This window comes from Myotis lucifugus, unplaced genomic scaffold, assembly GCF_000147115.1.
Source record: "Myotis lucifugus unplaced genomic scaffold, Myoluc2.0 scaffold_24, whole genome shotgun sequence".
In the NCBI taxonomy this organism is placed as follows: domain Eukaryota; kingdom Metazoa; phylum Chordata; class Mammalia; order Chiroptera; family Vespertilionidae; genus Myotis; species Myotis lucifugus.
This window is the reverse complement of record NW_005871072.1, coordinates 8989890-9005183: the sequence shown is the minus strand read 5'-3', so window position 1 is coordinate 9005183 and position 15294 is coordinate 8989890. Positions and strand designations below refer to the sequence as shown.

The 15294-nt window shown below is 39.7% G+C and overlaps 1 protein-coding gene across 2 annotated transcripts in view; it reads left to right on the top strand.

The window, feature by feature from the left end:
* SCEL (sciellin) overlaps positions 1-15294 on the top strand; it is a 105301-nt gene that overhangs the window by 38904 nt on the left and 51103 nt on the right. The window lies entirely within an intron of this gene.

The following is a 15294-nucleotide window of genomic DNA, read 5'->3' as shown; positions in this document are numbered from 1 at the left end:
TTTCATCTGCTGTGCAGGCTTTTAATCTCTCTTTTATTTCCAAATAATAGAAATATTTGAAAAGAAGTGTCCTTTGTTGTAATTCAGGTTACATCTATATGGACATAAACATTAGTCCATGAATAGACACAAAGAGCTCAAGGTGCTTTTCTCACACCTGTTGTTGCACCTCTCTGTATATATACATATGTGTGTGTGTATTCTATTATTTATATCTGTTATATTTATATATAACATTAGCGAACATGCTGAATAATCACAACTTGGAATTATATCCACCTTCTGTTAAAATGGTGGGTTTTTTTAAACCTACTCATTTGTAGGTGACTTCCAATTATATGAACTGTCAAGTATGGATTATATTTCTAGTTTAAAACCTTCTTTCCCCTCCAGCTGTGTTTAGATATTTCTCTATGAGTGATACTTGGCTACCTAAGTGGGAAAATTTTTAACCAGGAGTTTTAGTAGCTGCTATTACTTCCTGAGTATTATAAAATCCATCTAGTTTTGTCTTGATAGAGAATAACTGGCACTTAGAAATATATATTACTTATTTCCAAAATAACTTAGTACATTTATCTTCTATTTAGTATTCCAATATTAATGTAAATTATTATAATAATAAGCAACTGGTTATATAACTATGTAGAAATGTGGAAGGATTATTCATGAGTTAACATCTCATGTTCTCAGTGCCCATTGAGCTGTGGATCTATGCACAGAACTGACAGATCTTGGCTACGTGCCCTCACAGTGAATGCACTGCTGAATGTGATTTACATGGAAGATAAAGTGCTCCTATTTCTGATTCCTGGCTCAGATCCACAGCACCAGAACTAAGGAAAAGAGAAGATTATTGGACTAGGTTGATCAGTTTAGATATTCATTCCTTTTATAGAGCACAGATTATTAATATAATGGCTAAACTGAAAGACTTCTCTGTGAGGATCAGAGCTAATGCCATGCCAAGCTTTCGGGGGAAGAAGAGAGTAATAACAGCATAGCAATGCCTTTTATGTCTAAAGTGCTTTTCTTTGGAAGAGCTCAAAGTAAAGCTTCTGTTTCTCACCTTTAGTGCCAGGGCTGAGAAATAGCCTTTTTAGTGAAAGCTGAAAAATAGAAGCAATTATTAAATGATGAAAGAAAGCAAAAGCTTCAAAAAGAGACCTTTGTTCTCAGAAAAGCCCAAAGAAAATGAAAATAGGTCAAACACAGATTAAAAATGTGTTTTTTCTAAATTCTCTCCCAAGGATAAGTTTTCTTTTAAACTGATTTTAGAGAGAGAGTGAGAGAAAGGGAAGAGAGAGAGAGAGAGAGAGAGAGAGAGAGAGAGAGAGAGAGACATTGCTTGGTTGCCTCCCATACATGCAATGAATGAGGATCAAACCCACAACCTAGGTATGTGCCCTGACTGGGATTCGAACCTGAAACGTTTCTGTGTATGGGATGCTCCAACCACCTGGCCAGAGCAAAAATATGATTTTTAATAGTAGCTAATAGTTCAATGTTAACCTTATTTTCTTTCATCCTTCACTTATATACTGGTTTCCTTCCTTTTCTCTCCCCTCCCATCTTCTGCAAAGGAATTTTCTCTTAATACTGACACTCTCACTGTCTTTTCTGTTCTTCATTTTGTGAACTTTCATTTTTTTCCATCACATGATCTTTATCAGAGATTTCATTTCTCCCACAAGCCCCTGTCTGTGTAGCACATTTGATAAAAGACCATCATACTCTGAAATCATTATAGGAATGAGTATTTGTACTGAACTTTTTGTGTTGTTGTTGTTGTTGTTGTGTATCCTCAACCGATGATATTTTTTTCATTGATTCCTAGAGAGTGTGGAAGTGAGGGCGGGGGGAGAGAGAGAAAGAGAGAAACACCAAAGTGAGAGAGACACATGGGTTGGTTGCCTCCTGTACATGCTCACCATAGTAGGGGATGGAGCCTCCAACCCAAGTACGTGCCCTTGACCAGGGATGGAACCCTGAAGCCTTCTGTGCGCAGGCCAATGCTCTAACCACTGAGCACTGGCCAGGGCACTGAACTTTTAACCCTTGACCTTTCTGTGGCCTTTGAAACCATGGTCCACTCCATCCCTCCTCTGTTCCTTTCTTGTCTAATATAGTGTGGAACCATCAAATTTAGTTGTGTTTAGATTCAAAACTTCTGTTGGCATTGTGTTTGGATTAAAATCTATCACAGGCATGATGTAAACTGCGCCTAAAAGGTCTCAAGCCTTTTTTTTTATCAACAGAAGAAAATATAAGTAATATTTATATGTTTACCTATACCTATGACTATATAAGTATGTATTTATGTCTGATCTATTTTTTTCATCTACATCTATAACTATATCTACATGTAATTCTATATATTTAACTAACATAAGGCTGGTGAAGTCAACTAGAGCTTAAATGATAAAATTTAATTTTCTAAAATAGCCATAAATTATAGCCAAAGAAAAAAGCAATTTCCTAAAATAAGTATCACTTTATGTATGATATACATTAGTTTTTCAATGAAAGGGTTAAGAGCTGTGTGATCAAATAAAATTCTGGAGATAAGAATTGAATATCTTTGAAAGCCCCCTTTTTGATAAAACAAGATTAAAGAGATAAGTTGTAATTCATGTCGGCGAGACATAGCATGTAAAGTTTGGAACTTAAATGAAACCTCTTTTAGCTGATTTCTAAGGTAGCTCCTTGGTCATCGGGAGATAAATGTTCTCTGACCTCATCTTCCTTCTCTTGTTGAGAAGGGAAACAATCAGCATAATGTTTTGAATGACCAACCTATGTCAGCACTATTATTTTCTCTGAAATCTTCTATCCAAGGCCATCAGAACCTGTAATATTTTTTTCATTTTAATGAAGACTGAAACAAGATTTTAGCTGTTCTTTATTACATCATCTGTCTCTCTTCCTACCTCTCTGATCAAACCCCTGCTTCACTGTTTTTCTCCCTTTTCCACGTTCAAATCCCTTTCATCTTAAAATAGTGTTTCCTAAAACTGAATAGCCCAATCTTACAAAAAAAGGTAAAAACCCACAAAGTTCTCAGAATTGTTAATGATACTTTCCATCTCCATTTTCTGGTTCCTACCATGATTAGTTCATGGAAATATCTCTCCCAGTTCATTAGTGATCTTGCTGATAAATTCTTTTTGACCTCTCAGTCCCTATGACTCCTTGACCTTTCAAAAGGCACCACTGGCCATTCCTGCCTTTATGAAGTCTCTCTCCTTGTTTTTTTTTAGAAATATCCCCCCCCCACACACACACACACTCTCTTGGGTTTTATTTCTCTAGCCATTCTTTCTCAGGCTCCTTTACTACCTCATCATCCTCTGCCAAGCATGACATGTTGATGTTCCTAAAGGCTCAAAGTTGTTCTCTTCTGAGTCTGTGCCCTGCCCTTCTATAGCATCTTCCATGCCCAGGGCTGTAATGGCCATTTGTTTGCTCTCAACTCCATCATTTATATCCCTTTCATACCTACCTGAGTTACCTTGGGTGACCAACGGCCTACTCGACACCTTCACTTCAACATCGAAAAGCACTGCAAACTCAACATATTCAGAATGAAATTCACAATTCTCCACACCAACCTGGTTCTCTATGTCAGCCAGGCAATGCCACTGAAAATTTGAAGTTATTTTTTACACCCTTCCATTCTTAACCCCCAATATTCAATCCACCAGCAAGTCCTGTCGTTTGACTTCTGAATGCCTCTTGAATCTATATACCTCTTTCCGTTTCTAGCATCACGTCCCTCCTGGACCACAACTGCAGCTACCTAAGTATTCTCCCTTCTTCACACTGACACACACTTCCCTAATCACTTCTCTACACAGTTGCCAGAGTGATATTTATTTTTAAAAAATTGGAACATATCACGCTCCTAAATAAAAATTGTGACCTTTTATCATTCTTAGAATAAAAATACAAATCCTTAGCATTGACTGCCAGCTCAGACCCTCATAACTGCCCTGTGCTCTCTGTTCCAACCTTCCATAGACCCTTCATGCATAAGGCTTCCTCTGCCTGGAATGCAAGAGGGGCAGTTGAGCTCTTGTGGCCATGTTTTAATCTGATCCCAAAATGTCACTTCGGACTTATCTCTGTTGTGTTCTCTCTGCTCTGCACTAACTGAGGCATAGGTGATAGCAGCTTCTTTTCCTTGCTTTGTCCAAATACCACTTGCATAAGATTTTAATAAGGATGTGGGATTGTGGGAGTGGTAGTAATGCATTGTAGAAGCCCAAACTATGTAAAATGTTACATTACAAATCCCTATTTGTAAGTTCTTTGGCCACCCCTGCTATTGGTCCTTTCTCATTGGCTGACATTTCTCTGTAGGCATGACCCTGTTGCTAGTCTGCTCAGCAGCCCCTCACTTCTTCTTTCTTCCATCTCTCTTCTCCTCATTTTCCTCCTCCTCTCTTCTCCCTCCCCCTCTCCTAATTCCTACAAATTACTTATGCCAGGTAGTTTAGGTCTCTGTATGCTGTGCCAGGCTATCTTCACAGAATCTTATCCTCATAACTAAACATAATCTTATACTCACTCTTTAGGAGGCACTCTATGCTGCCTTTAAAAGTAAAATTATTTTTGATGTCACAATAATATAAACATCCAGTCACATACACTTAAAACGTCAAAACTTCCATTGACCTCTCTATCTCCCTTACTACCTTTATTCAGTCATTGTAGTTCCAGGGTTGTGCTGATCAAGGAAAAAGATGTGACCACCTGGGGGCAGTAGCACACTATAGGCTTCATTCTGATGGTGCTTTGACAGGTTGTCATGGGGAGGAAGTGACTGACAGCATGAGATTTGGGGGCGGGGGTGTCAGTCAGAGATGAGGCTTACATGTCTAGGTGACCCCACTCAGCAGCATAGTGGGAGCTCCAAAGGGTAAGAGCAGCTTGGGGTCTTTTATAACTCCAAAATTTGGACAATACATGGTTGCACAAGTAACCATAACACAGGATCAACTGTGGGATCATAAGAAAAACATCAACATTTTCTGGGAACTCTGATATGGTAAGGAGAGCTTCCAACAGGGATTCAGGAAAAGGTCCTGAAAGAAGTGGGGGTGAGGGGAGGCAGGAGAGAAATTACACAATGCCAGGCTTTCAATCCCAGAGCGATTTGAAGGATAGTGATGTCACCAGTCAGTGTAGGAAGAGATAGGAGCATAACGAGAAGTACACAGTTGGTCTTATGAAGCTGCATGTGCATTGAGTTTAGCAGGTAGAGCCTGGGATACTGGAAGGATATATTTGTGGAGGTAATTTCCAAGCAGTGAGAAATGGGAGAGATGCTCACACAAGAGGTTGGCCAGAGATTTGATTTGAGAATGAGCCCCCAATTTTAAATATGGTATCTTCAGAGTGAAGTTACCTATGGATAAAATGTTAAAAGGGAAGAGAATGAAAGTTGAACATTGATGTGTGTCTAGACATGGGGTGGTAGAGGAGGAACTGGAAAGCGAGACCTTAACTAGGGCAAGTACGTGGCAAAGGTGCAGTGCAATGAGAGGCAGCCAAAACGAGCCCAGTCTGCACATTTTTACTTCCTCCACACGGCTTTCTCAGTCCAAGGGGTGGTCTTTGTAATTTGAACTCAGAAAGCTTATGGTCTGCAATCTTCACTTGGCAATTCATTGTGGATGACCTTTAAACATTACTTACTTTTGTGGTATACTCATTGACTAGATAGCATCATCTTATAATCCTTTGAATCATCAATAAATTTATCTATAGTAATTTGTTGATAAGTACATAGTGATTAATTACTTTTAATATTTCTTAGTATATATAAGATAAGGAATTTCCCTCAACCCATTATCAGATTTGTCTCTTTGTAGTTAGGCTTGATTCTGTGTGCTTATGATGACTGTTTAAACATAGCTCTCACCCTGGTCTGTTTGGCTCCATGGTTAGAGTGTCGGCCTGTGGACCAAAGGGTCATGGGCTTGATTCCTGGTCAAGGGCATGTACCTTGGTTGCAGGTTCGATCCCACTCTGTCAGGAAGGGAGTGTGAGGCAACCAATCAATGTGTATCTCTCACATCAATGTTTCTCTCTCTCTCTCTCTCTCTCTCTCTCTCTCTCTCTCTCTCTCTCTCTTTCTCTCCCTCTCTCTCTCTCCTCCCCTCTCTCTCTCTCTCCTCCCCTGCTCCTCCCTACCTTCCCACTCTGTCTAAAAATCAATGGAAAAAATATCCTCAGGTGAGGATTAAAAAGGATAATAATAAAATAAACATAGCTCTCTTGTTCTCTCTATCCCACTGTGTGTCTGTCTCTCTTTCTTCCCCCAAACACTTATTGAGCTCTGACTGTGTGCTAAGAAAGACCTTTGCTAGAATTCAGGAATGCAGAGGTGTTTAAACCCAGTCCCTATTTCAAGAAATTCAAAGTCCATCGGGGTGTCAGTTTGAGCCAGGAGTGCTAAACATGAAGCCTGTCCCCAACTGAGTGGCTCCTTGTGGGTATGATAAGCACAAAGGCTGAGACAGCCACAGAATATGTGACAGCATGGGGAGGGAGGCAATGGGGGGTGTATTTGAGGTGCAGTAGGGTCCAAAGAGGAGATGACGGAGGTAAACCTTAAAAATGGATATGAGTAGCCAGGTGCAGAGGTGAGGAGAGGACAGAGCTATTCCAAGCAGCAAGGAGAGGAGCGAAGATTCTAATGTCAGAATGCATGCTGTGTATGTGTGTGTATGCGTGCATGCATGTATCTATTTGTGTGTGCAGAGCTATGGGATTTCTATCCAGGACGCCTTCTCTGCATTCATCCTTTATCAGTTGTATTTAGCAGTAGCAGGAAATCCAGTAATTTCAAATATGATGTTATGCAGAACAATGTTATTTAGTATAAGAAATTATGGGGACATACTCATTTATAATTTGTAATAAGGTCCGGTACCTTTTCAGAATGTCATTTCTGTTTTAAGAGTTAATGTTTTGCTGTTATGTAATTTCAGCTCTGACTATGCGCGAGAGATTGTGAAATATATATAAAAGAAAGCACAAATATAATCATTATGCAAAATTATTAGAAGGTCAGAGCCAGTGAGAGTTTTTCCTTTCCCACTTCTTTCATTTGAAGATTTATTAAAAGGCCAGACACCAAAACTGTTAGTCACTAATCATTAGTATATGTCTTAACTTTCAAGTTCTTAAACCTTTTCTCACCTTCAAGTCCTTCAGGAGTGATAACATTTGCCAGGGTTGATCCAATAGAGTGGATAGTAGGTGCCATTCATGAGAAATGCTTACTTGCCTCACAATGAAATATGGCAACAAGATTTCTGGAAAGTTGATGTTGAAGTTGCTTCTGATTTCAGAACCTACCTTTCAATATTAGTATTCTGTTTATAGCAAATTCAATGCTTTTGACTATGCACTTAGGTGACTTAGAAACTCAGTGGTTAAATGCCACATGAAGCTCTTGGAAGTTAAATTAAGATAGTTGCTTACCAGGCAGCATGAATGTTTATGATTGTTACCCAATGTTTAATGATTCAGAATTAACACAAAAGTCATCACCACCAGTAACAACAAAACAACAATGTGTTGTTGTTGTTCTCTGAAATCATTTTCAAAGACAGAGAATAAAATACGTAATATCCGATAAAACAAATCATGGAGAAACACCTAGGAAAATGACCATATAGTTAAATGCTTGCTTGCTATGTTCTTTCATAATTTTTCATCCATATTTGTTTCAACCTCTTTTCCTTCAGCGGTTTTCACTTTCTGTTAGCTGATTGGTAGATTTTGAAAAAAGAAAATCCTGATTGAGAAGTGTGTTGCCATGGCAACCTTGCACTACAGTTATATTTTTTTGTCTGTTACTATAAATGGTAAGATGTAACCTATCTAATTATGCTGCAATGTTTTTAACTCTTTGGGTACCAAACCCTCTACAAAGTTTGCTGTCATGCTAAATAGAAACAATATATTTTACTTTTACCTCAACAAAAAATGTTTATATTAACTAGAATCTGCTTTATAAAAATTAAGATTCTAATGCACTCAGTAAAATGTCTAAGTGCAGTGATTTTTAAAATCTTATTTGAATGCCTAAAATACCCATTCAAAATATTAAAAAAAAACTTTATCCTGAGTTAAGGGGTATTATTGTTAAAAGTGTTCAAATAAAATGAGGAGGAAGCAGATTCACAATGTAGAAATGAAGGTCTGAATCTTTAGCAATCAGCTGCTTTTCCTCAGTCCTGTGGGATCAACATAGACGGTCTCTGACCTCCTGACACTAGTTTTAATGAACTCATACATTCAAACAACAACAAACAGAAAACATCCCTGTTTCCCCTCAACCCAGATTCCCACTGCCCCTCCCTCCCATAGAGCCCGGGCTGTCTCCACCTTCACAGGGGAGCCCCTTGAAGTCTGACAGAGGAGGGAGCCTTCAGGATCAGAAGCAGGGGCAAAGGAGAAGCTGTGAGAATCAGGGTTCCTTGGGGCAAGCTCTCTGCCCAAAACATCACCCTCCAAACTACAACTCCCTCTGCCCCAGCCATAAAAACCAAACTCTTTCATTAAAAAGAATTATTTCATCATTTAGTATTGCCTACAGGTTATCAGCTATAGATTATAACTCTTACCTCAGTTACTAGCATGAACATCTGACAGGCTAAAGGGCTGTCTATGGTCATTCAAATCTTAGTGTCAATAACATAAATCAGGGTTTTTTCCTGCTGAAACTGGGCAAAACTGGAACACATTGAGGGAATGGTGGTTTTGATTTTGTGGAGAGGAGATGGCTTTGGAGCAAGTAGACCCTGGGTGGCTGGGGAGCCTGGATGTGGGTGGCAGGAGCATACTGTGACATAGGGACAGTACTTCCATGAGCCTTGGGGGAGCAGAGTGGTAATACCAGGTTGGGGGGTGGGATGCAAGGACCAATGTTTTACTTAGGACTGTCCTCATACTTGGCAAATGGAGGGCTCTTCTCCCTCTCATCTCTCTTCTCCCTCTTGGGCATGTGCAGAATGCCATGTAAGTGGAATCACACAGTATATAGAACCTTTTGAATCTGCCTTTTTTCACATAGCATAATACATGTGCGATTCATCCATGCTGTTGCATGTATTAATAGTTCAGTCCTTTTCATTGCTAAATAGTATTCCATTGTATGGAGATACAAAGTTCATTTATTTACTCACCAGTTGAAAGACATATATATTTCCCCTCAAAGATGCTTTCAATATTCACATACAGGTCTTCATATGACCATATGTATTTATTTCTCTTGAATAAATGTCTACAGGTGGGATTGCTAGGTCATATAGTGAGTATGTATTTAATTTTATAAGAAACTGCCAAACACTTTTTAAAGTGGCTGCACCATTCTGCATTCCCACAAGCAATGTATGAGAGTTCACGTTTTTCACTTTCTAAACATCACTTAATATTGTCAGCTTAAAAAACACATTAACCATTCAAATAGGTGTATAGTGTATCTCAGTGGCTTAAATTTGCATTTCCCTAGAGACTAGTGATGTTGAGCATCTTTTCATGTGCTTATTTGTCATGTATACATCTTCTTCTGTGAAATATCTGTTCAAATTATTTATCTAATTTTTGATTGGTGGTTAGTTTACTTCTTGTTTACTTTTGAGATTTTTTTTGGAAAAGGCGTTCTGTTTACAAGTTTTTTGTCAGGTATGTGATTAAAAAATATTTTTTCCCAGGTGTGTGGCTTGTATTTTCATCCTCTTAATGTCTTTTGCAAAGTTTTTAGTTTAATGAAGTCCAATTTATCAAGTTTTTTTTTAAATAAATTGTACTTTTGGTGCTATATCTAAGAACTCTTTGCCTACCCCATGGTCACAAATATTTTTCTTCTAAAAGTTGTATAGTTGTATGTTTTACATGTAAGTCTATGACTCATTTCTAATAGACTCATTTTGAATGCTGAAAATGATTATAATTTCACCTGATAATCATTGAACTGTTCTATGTCTCTGAGAAAGACATTTAAGGACCAAAAGATGCTATGACTTCACCAAGACTTAAAAATTTGTCTCTTTGTATCTACTGACCAGCTAAAAGGGTTATTAATGTTCTTATAGATCCAACATAAATGATACTAATTAAGATTTTATGAACCACAACAGCATCCACATACATTAGTAAAGTGCAGAATACAATGTGCAAGGTGCTTGGTCTACAGCAAGTACTTGGGGCACCGTGGAACTGAGGACTCCTTACAATAACTCTGCCTACCCATAGTTGTGTAATGGTTTGAAGCCATAGGTCTGGGCCAATCTTTTCCTTTTATGCATAAATAAGCAGAAGTTTAGAGAGAATCAGTGCTCTTCCCAGGCATGCCCCGTTGTTCTGTTATGACTTATTGAAATGGCCACTTATTGAAATGGCCAAGTGAGACATCAGCAGCAATCATTCTTCTGAACATGCATGTTACAATCTCTAAGCTTGTTGACAGCATGGGCCACACTTTTCTTTGAATCACCAATTTTGCTTCAGACACTGCTGTGTGTCCTAACAGTATAACTGGGGTAACTGTGGAATAAGTACTTGTTGAGCTAATGATTCCTTCCTTGGGCAAGGAAATTATGCAAGACAACTTGTTGTTATTAGATTTTCATTGGACATACCTGAAGAATTTTGGTTGGCTACAATATGACATAAAGAAAAAAAGCATAGGATGGGACCTCAGAAAGAATAGAATGAAACCACTGACTGGCCATGTGATCCAGGTCAAATTACTCAACTTTTTGAGACTCAGTGAGTAATAATAATAATGATAATAATAATAATAATAATACACACTCCACAGGATGGATGGATGGATTCAATAAAATAAAGTATACAAGAGTCTGGCAAATTCGCATGTTGCTAGAACTCATTAAATATAAGTTCCATATCCTTTGTCATCATTGGAATAAAAAATAAAATTTGTGGGATACAAAAGCTGGGCATAATGGAAACTGAAAATGAAACTCATAATTAAATATTAGAGTCAATTGTTCTAGTTTCAATCTAGACCTGTGCTGTCATAATGGAAATATTCTTCACAAAGTCAGTTTTGAGCAGAAGTCACAGAGCTAAGCTTATTATTTAAAAACAACAACAGCACTATGAGAAGTGATCTCTGCAGTAGCACATGAAAAGGAAGTAACAGGAACAGCTTTACAATGTTATTTCTATTAGCTCTTGTCCTTGCGCTACTATCGGCAAGTTTTCACATGATTCTTGTGAGCGCTGCCATGTTATCCCTGAAAGTTATTCATTACAGTTGTAGCCTCTAATGTATTGGCATTGGTCCTGCAAAGGTCTTCTGGGACTGAGGGAAAGACAGAGGGGAGAGCCAGGGTCAATTAATCCAAGCTTAAACATATGTCTCAAAGTGGTATTCAAACAGGATCATTCTACATGAATGTCTCTTGTTTCCATCTCTTCAAAACATTCCAGGCCCTAGCTTCCTGCTTTGCTCTGGCATTTTAATCCCCCTGCTTGGCATCACCTCGAGCTCCTGGCATGGCTTGAATGATTTCTCTCATTTTCCCAGAGGGCTGGGGTTCTATCATCTGGGACTGTCATTGGAGAGATGCAAATGAAACCTCCTTTGAGGTGAATTGAAGTCAACGTGGTATCACCTAGCCCCTGCCCAGCAGGGGTGTAAATGCATTATCCTCAGAAATAAATATGCTCCCCAACTTTTCTTGGCTTCGTCAACTACACACCCACCTTTTCTTTTCTTTCCTGGGTATGCTCCAAACCATCTCCACACCGGGCACTCACGTCTACTTCTCCAACCATCTCTGCCTCCCAGACACACCCAATCAGTATTTACCCCCCTCTTTGGGGCCTTAGCCATTCCAAACTGGAAGAAACTTGGCTTTTCATCAATGAGTTCTGGCATAAGCACCGTTTGGCATCATCCTTTTTTAATCCCCCTTTTCATCTTGTCACCCCTCCTGCTTGTTCTCAGATATCCAGTGCCCTGTGTAGATCCATGGTTACCCAGGACTGACCATCTTCTTACCCCTATCCTTTACCCCTGGGAGAAAAGCATATAATCAGCTAATCCACATAAGTACAATAAAGACACATGATCATGTGAGTGATATCAAATGATCCTCCAAACAGGGATATTTTTTGAGAAGATGATGGCAACACAAGTAAATTACTATCTAATTGTAAACTCTAACCCTGAGCCACAACGGGAAACCATTTTTATGTTAATAGTTTTTCCCAGCATATCATGTAACATAGTAACTCAGCTGAGCACCTGGCACCTGCTAGGTGCTCAGGAGTGGAATCAACAATGGACTTCTTCTATGGTGCAGCTAAACTTGAAGATTTTGAAAGTTTCAGACCCCTCTTCAGTAGCCATTTCCTTCTTCACCAAATAGAAACTCATCTAATCACTCCTCTCAATCATTTCACACATCTTTATTGGACACCCATGTCACACACAATTCTAGTATTTGAGATATAACTATCCTTTTAGGAGCTTTCAGTCCAGTGTGGAGACAGAAAATTATGTACAATTGAAAACATGATATGTTCTGTGAAGAGGGTGTGCTGTGAGAAACACAGGAATGTTCCCAACACAGCATTGGGTACCTCTAGAGACAGTAACACACAAGCCAAAGTCTGAAGGGCAAGGAGGAGGTATCCAGGTGAAAGGGAGAAGGCAATACTCCAGAGAGGAGCCAGAGTATGGTGGTATGTAGGGGGTGAGGGGGATGGGAAATGCAAGTAATTGTCACAGGTTCAGTTTTGGGTTCCTGGGGGGTAAAAACAAAGACCATAGCACTAGGCATTTCTTGAGCACCTTCATCAGGCAGTGCTCTAATGCGTTCATGTCCTTCTCCTGGCTTCAGTGCCACCGTCAACACGAGAGTCAGGAAACCCACCATGCTCCACTCTCTGCTGCTCCACGGCCCATCCCCCAGTCTCACTACCACACTCTGGGAGAAAGCTCTGGGACTAACTCAGCTATGTCTGCCACCCTTGTTAACATCATCTTGATCTCAAACCCTTCCACAGTGCCTCATGGATGTGCCAGCCAGTATCATCAAAACTTGCTGCTCTTTAACCTAGTCTCTGACTGAATGGTCTCTCACTCCTCTGGGAGAACCCTGTCCCCACAGCCTTCCTCTCGGGGAGGACTGTTTTTCTCCTAACCCCACATGTCACGGGGCTCTGTTTGCTCCTCATTGCTACTTCCTATCAATTTTAACTCCCTCCTCCTTTGCACGCCTCATCTTCTTTGAGCCATGCCATTATGCACATCTCTTCCTCACACTGGAATTATCTGAAGGTATCTGAATCACTCTCCTCACTCCTTGAAGATTTTAGCACCAGGCTCATTGTCTCTCACAATCATGCCTCCTGTCATAATACTTGGTGATTTCCAAATCTATGAAGGGGATCTTTTTCCACCCTGGCCTTTCATTTTCTTGACCCCTCCAATGATCTTGTCCTTGAGCATACCTGAGCCACCCATAGGTAATGCCCTTGTAGGTAACCACATACAGTATAAAATTTCAATTTCAAAGCTTTCTCTCTCTGGCTTCCACTTTCTGTCTGTCCAGCTCCCACCTCTCCAGTTTTCTGATTCCAGAAATTTCTCACCCCCACCACAACCACCAATCCATTGATTTTATTATTCTTTCACAGTTTCTCCACCTCCCTGCATATCCATATTTCCCTCCATGTCCATCTCACGGTCCCTCATTGTGATCACTTTCATGTGTACCCCTCCCCTCCCTTGCCACTATTCTTTTGTTGTACTTACTTGGATGAATCCTAAACTTAGTTGAATCCAACTCTCTGTATATTCTCCCAAAGCAGCTTAATATGGCAAGATAAAACAATGTTAACTAACCTTATTTTATTTCTATGAGTACCAACCTCAACTGAGCCATTGGTGCTGCCCAAGGAGCCATTAAGAGGCAGTACGGATGGGGAGGGCTCATGGAGCCAGATTTCCTGGTTCAGATTCCTCATTTCCTGCACCATCACATTTAGCCTCTTCATTGGATCATTCCCATCATCATATGGACCTACTCTAGTAACCTTCCTTGACCTTCATGTAGCTAAGCATCTCTCACTTCTCTCTTCACTGAGAAACACCTCCATGTCACTACTTCCCATTTTCTCTTAAATCCACTCCTATAATGTTTTTTTCACCACTGCTCCATCAAAACTGCTCTTATCAGTTACCAATGACCACTATATTGCCCAAACCATGCTAACTCCCAGTCCTTGTTTTGTTTAATTTATCAATGGCATTTGGCATGGCCAGTTACTCCTTGAAACACTATTACTCCTTGATACCACACCCTCACATTTCTCCCGACACTCTTTCGCTGTTTTCCTCTCATATTCTTGACATCTAAAAATATTGCAGGGCCCAGGGTTCAACACTTACCCACTTTCCATCTCTACTTACACTGATACCCTTGGTGGTTTTATCCAGTTCCAAGTATTAAACACCATCTGTAATTTGATCATGCCCATATTTATATGCTCTTCCATGGATGTTCTTGTGGCTCATTGAGCACTTCCTTCAGGTCTTGGCTCAGATTTTACTGCACAGAGAGGCCTTCCCAGGCCATTCTCTATAAAATACTATTTCTACCCCTTACACTGTTTTATTTTTCTTTATAGCACTTTTCCCATCTATCATATATTTATTTGTGTATTAAAAGCCTTTTGAGAACAGGGACATTGTCCACTCTGTAGAGTGCCTTGTACATAGAAAGCTACCAATAAATGTTTATTAAATAAAAGCATGATTCCATTCAGTTCTGACAACACCCCAGCAGTCCTAGTAGAAGGGTTATTACAGATGAAGAAACTGAATCTGGTTAACTCATTGTCACACAGCTGACTCAGGCAGCCTGGGTCTAGAGCCCACATGCTCACCTAGTGTGCTGCAGGAACCAGAGAGGTACATGAAGTCTAGATCACAAGGCTACTTTCAATAGGTATGGAATTTATCTTGAGAATGATACAGACAATGGGATGTTTGTGGTGGTGAGGGGAGTGACATGCTCTGGGTAGGATGCTGACTCCATTCAAAATATGCACGTAATTTGCTGACTCCAGTTCCTAGGTCATCCAGTCAGGCACTGTTGCAAAGTTTAGGCTGGCAGTATGTATATGCTTTCTAGCATCAAACTGGCCTGTACTAACAATATTTAAGGGCGATTTAGAAAAGAGTTTCAAATCAACTTTACCTTGAGGTCTGCGGAATTGAAAACCTTCCTTGCCATT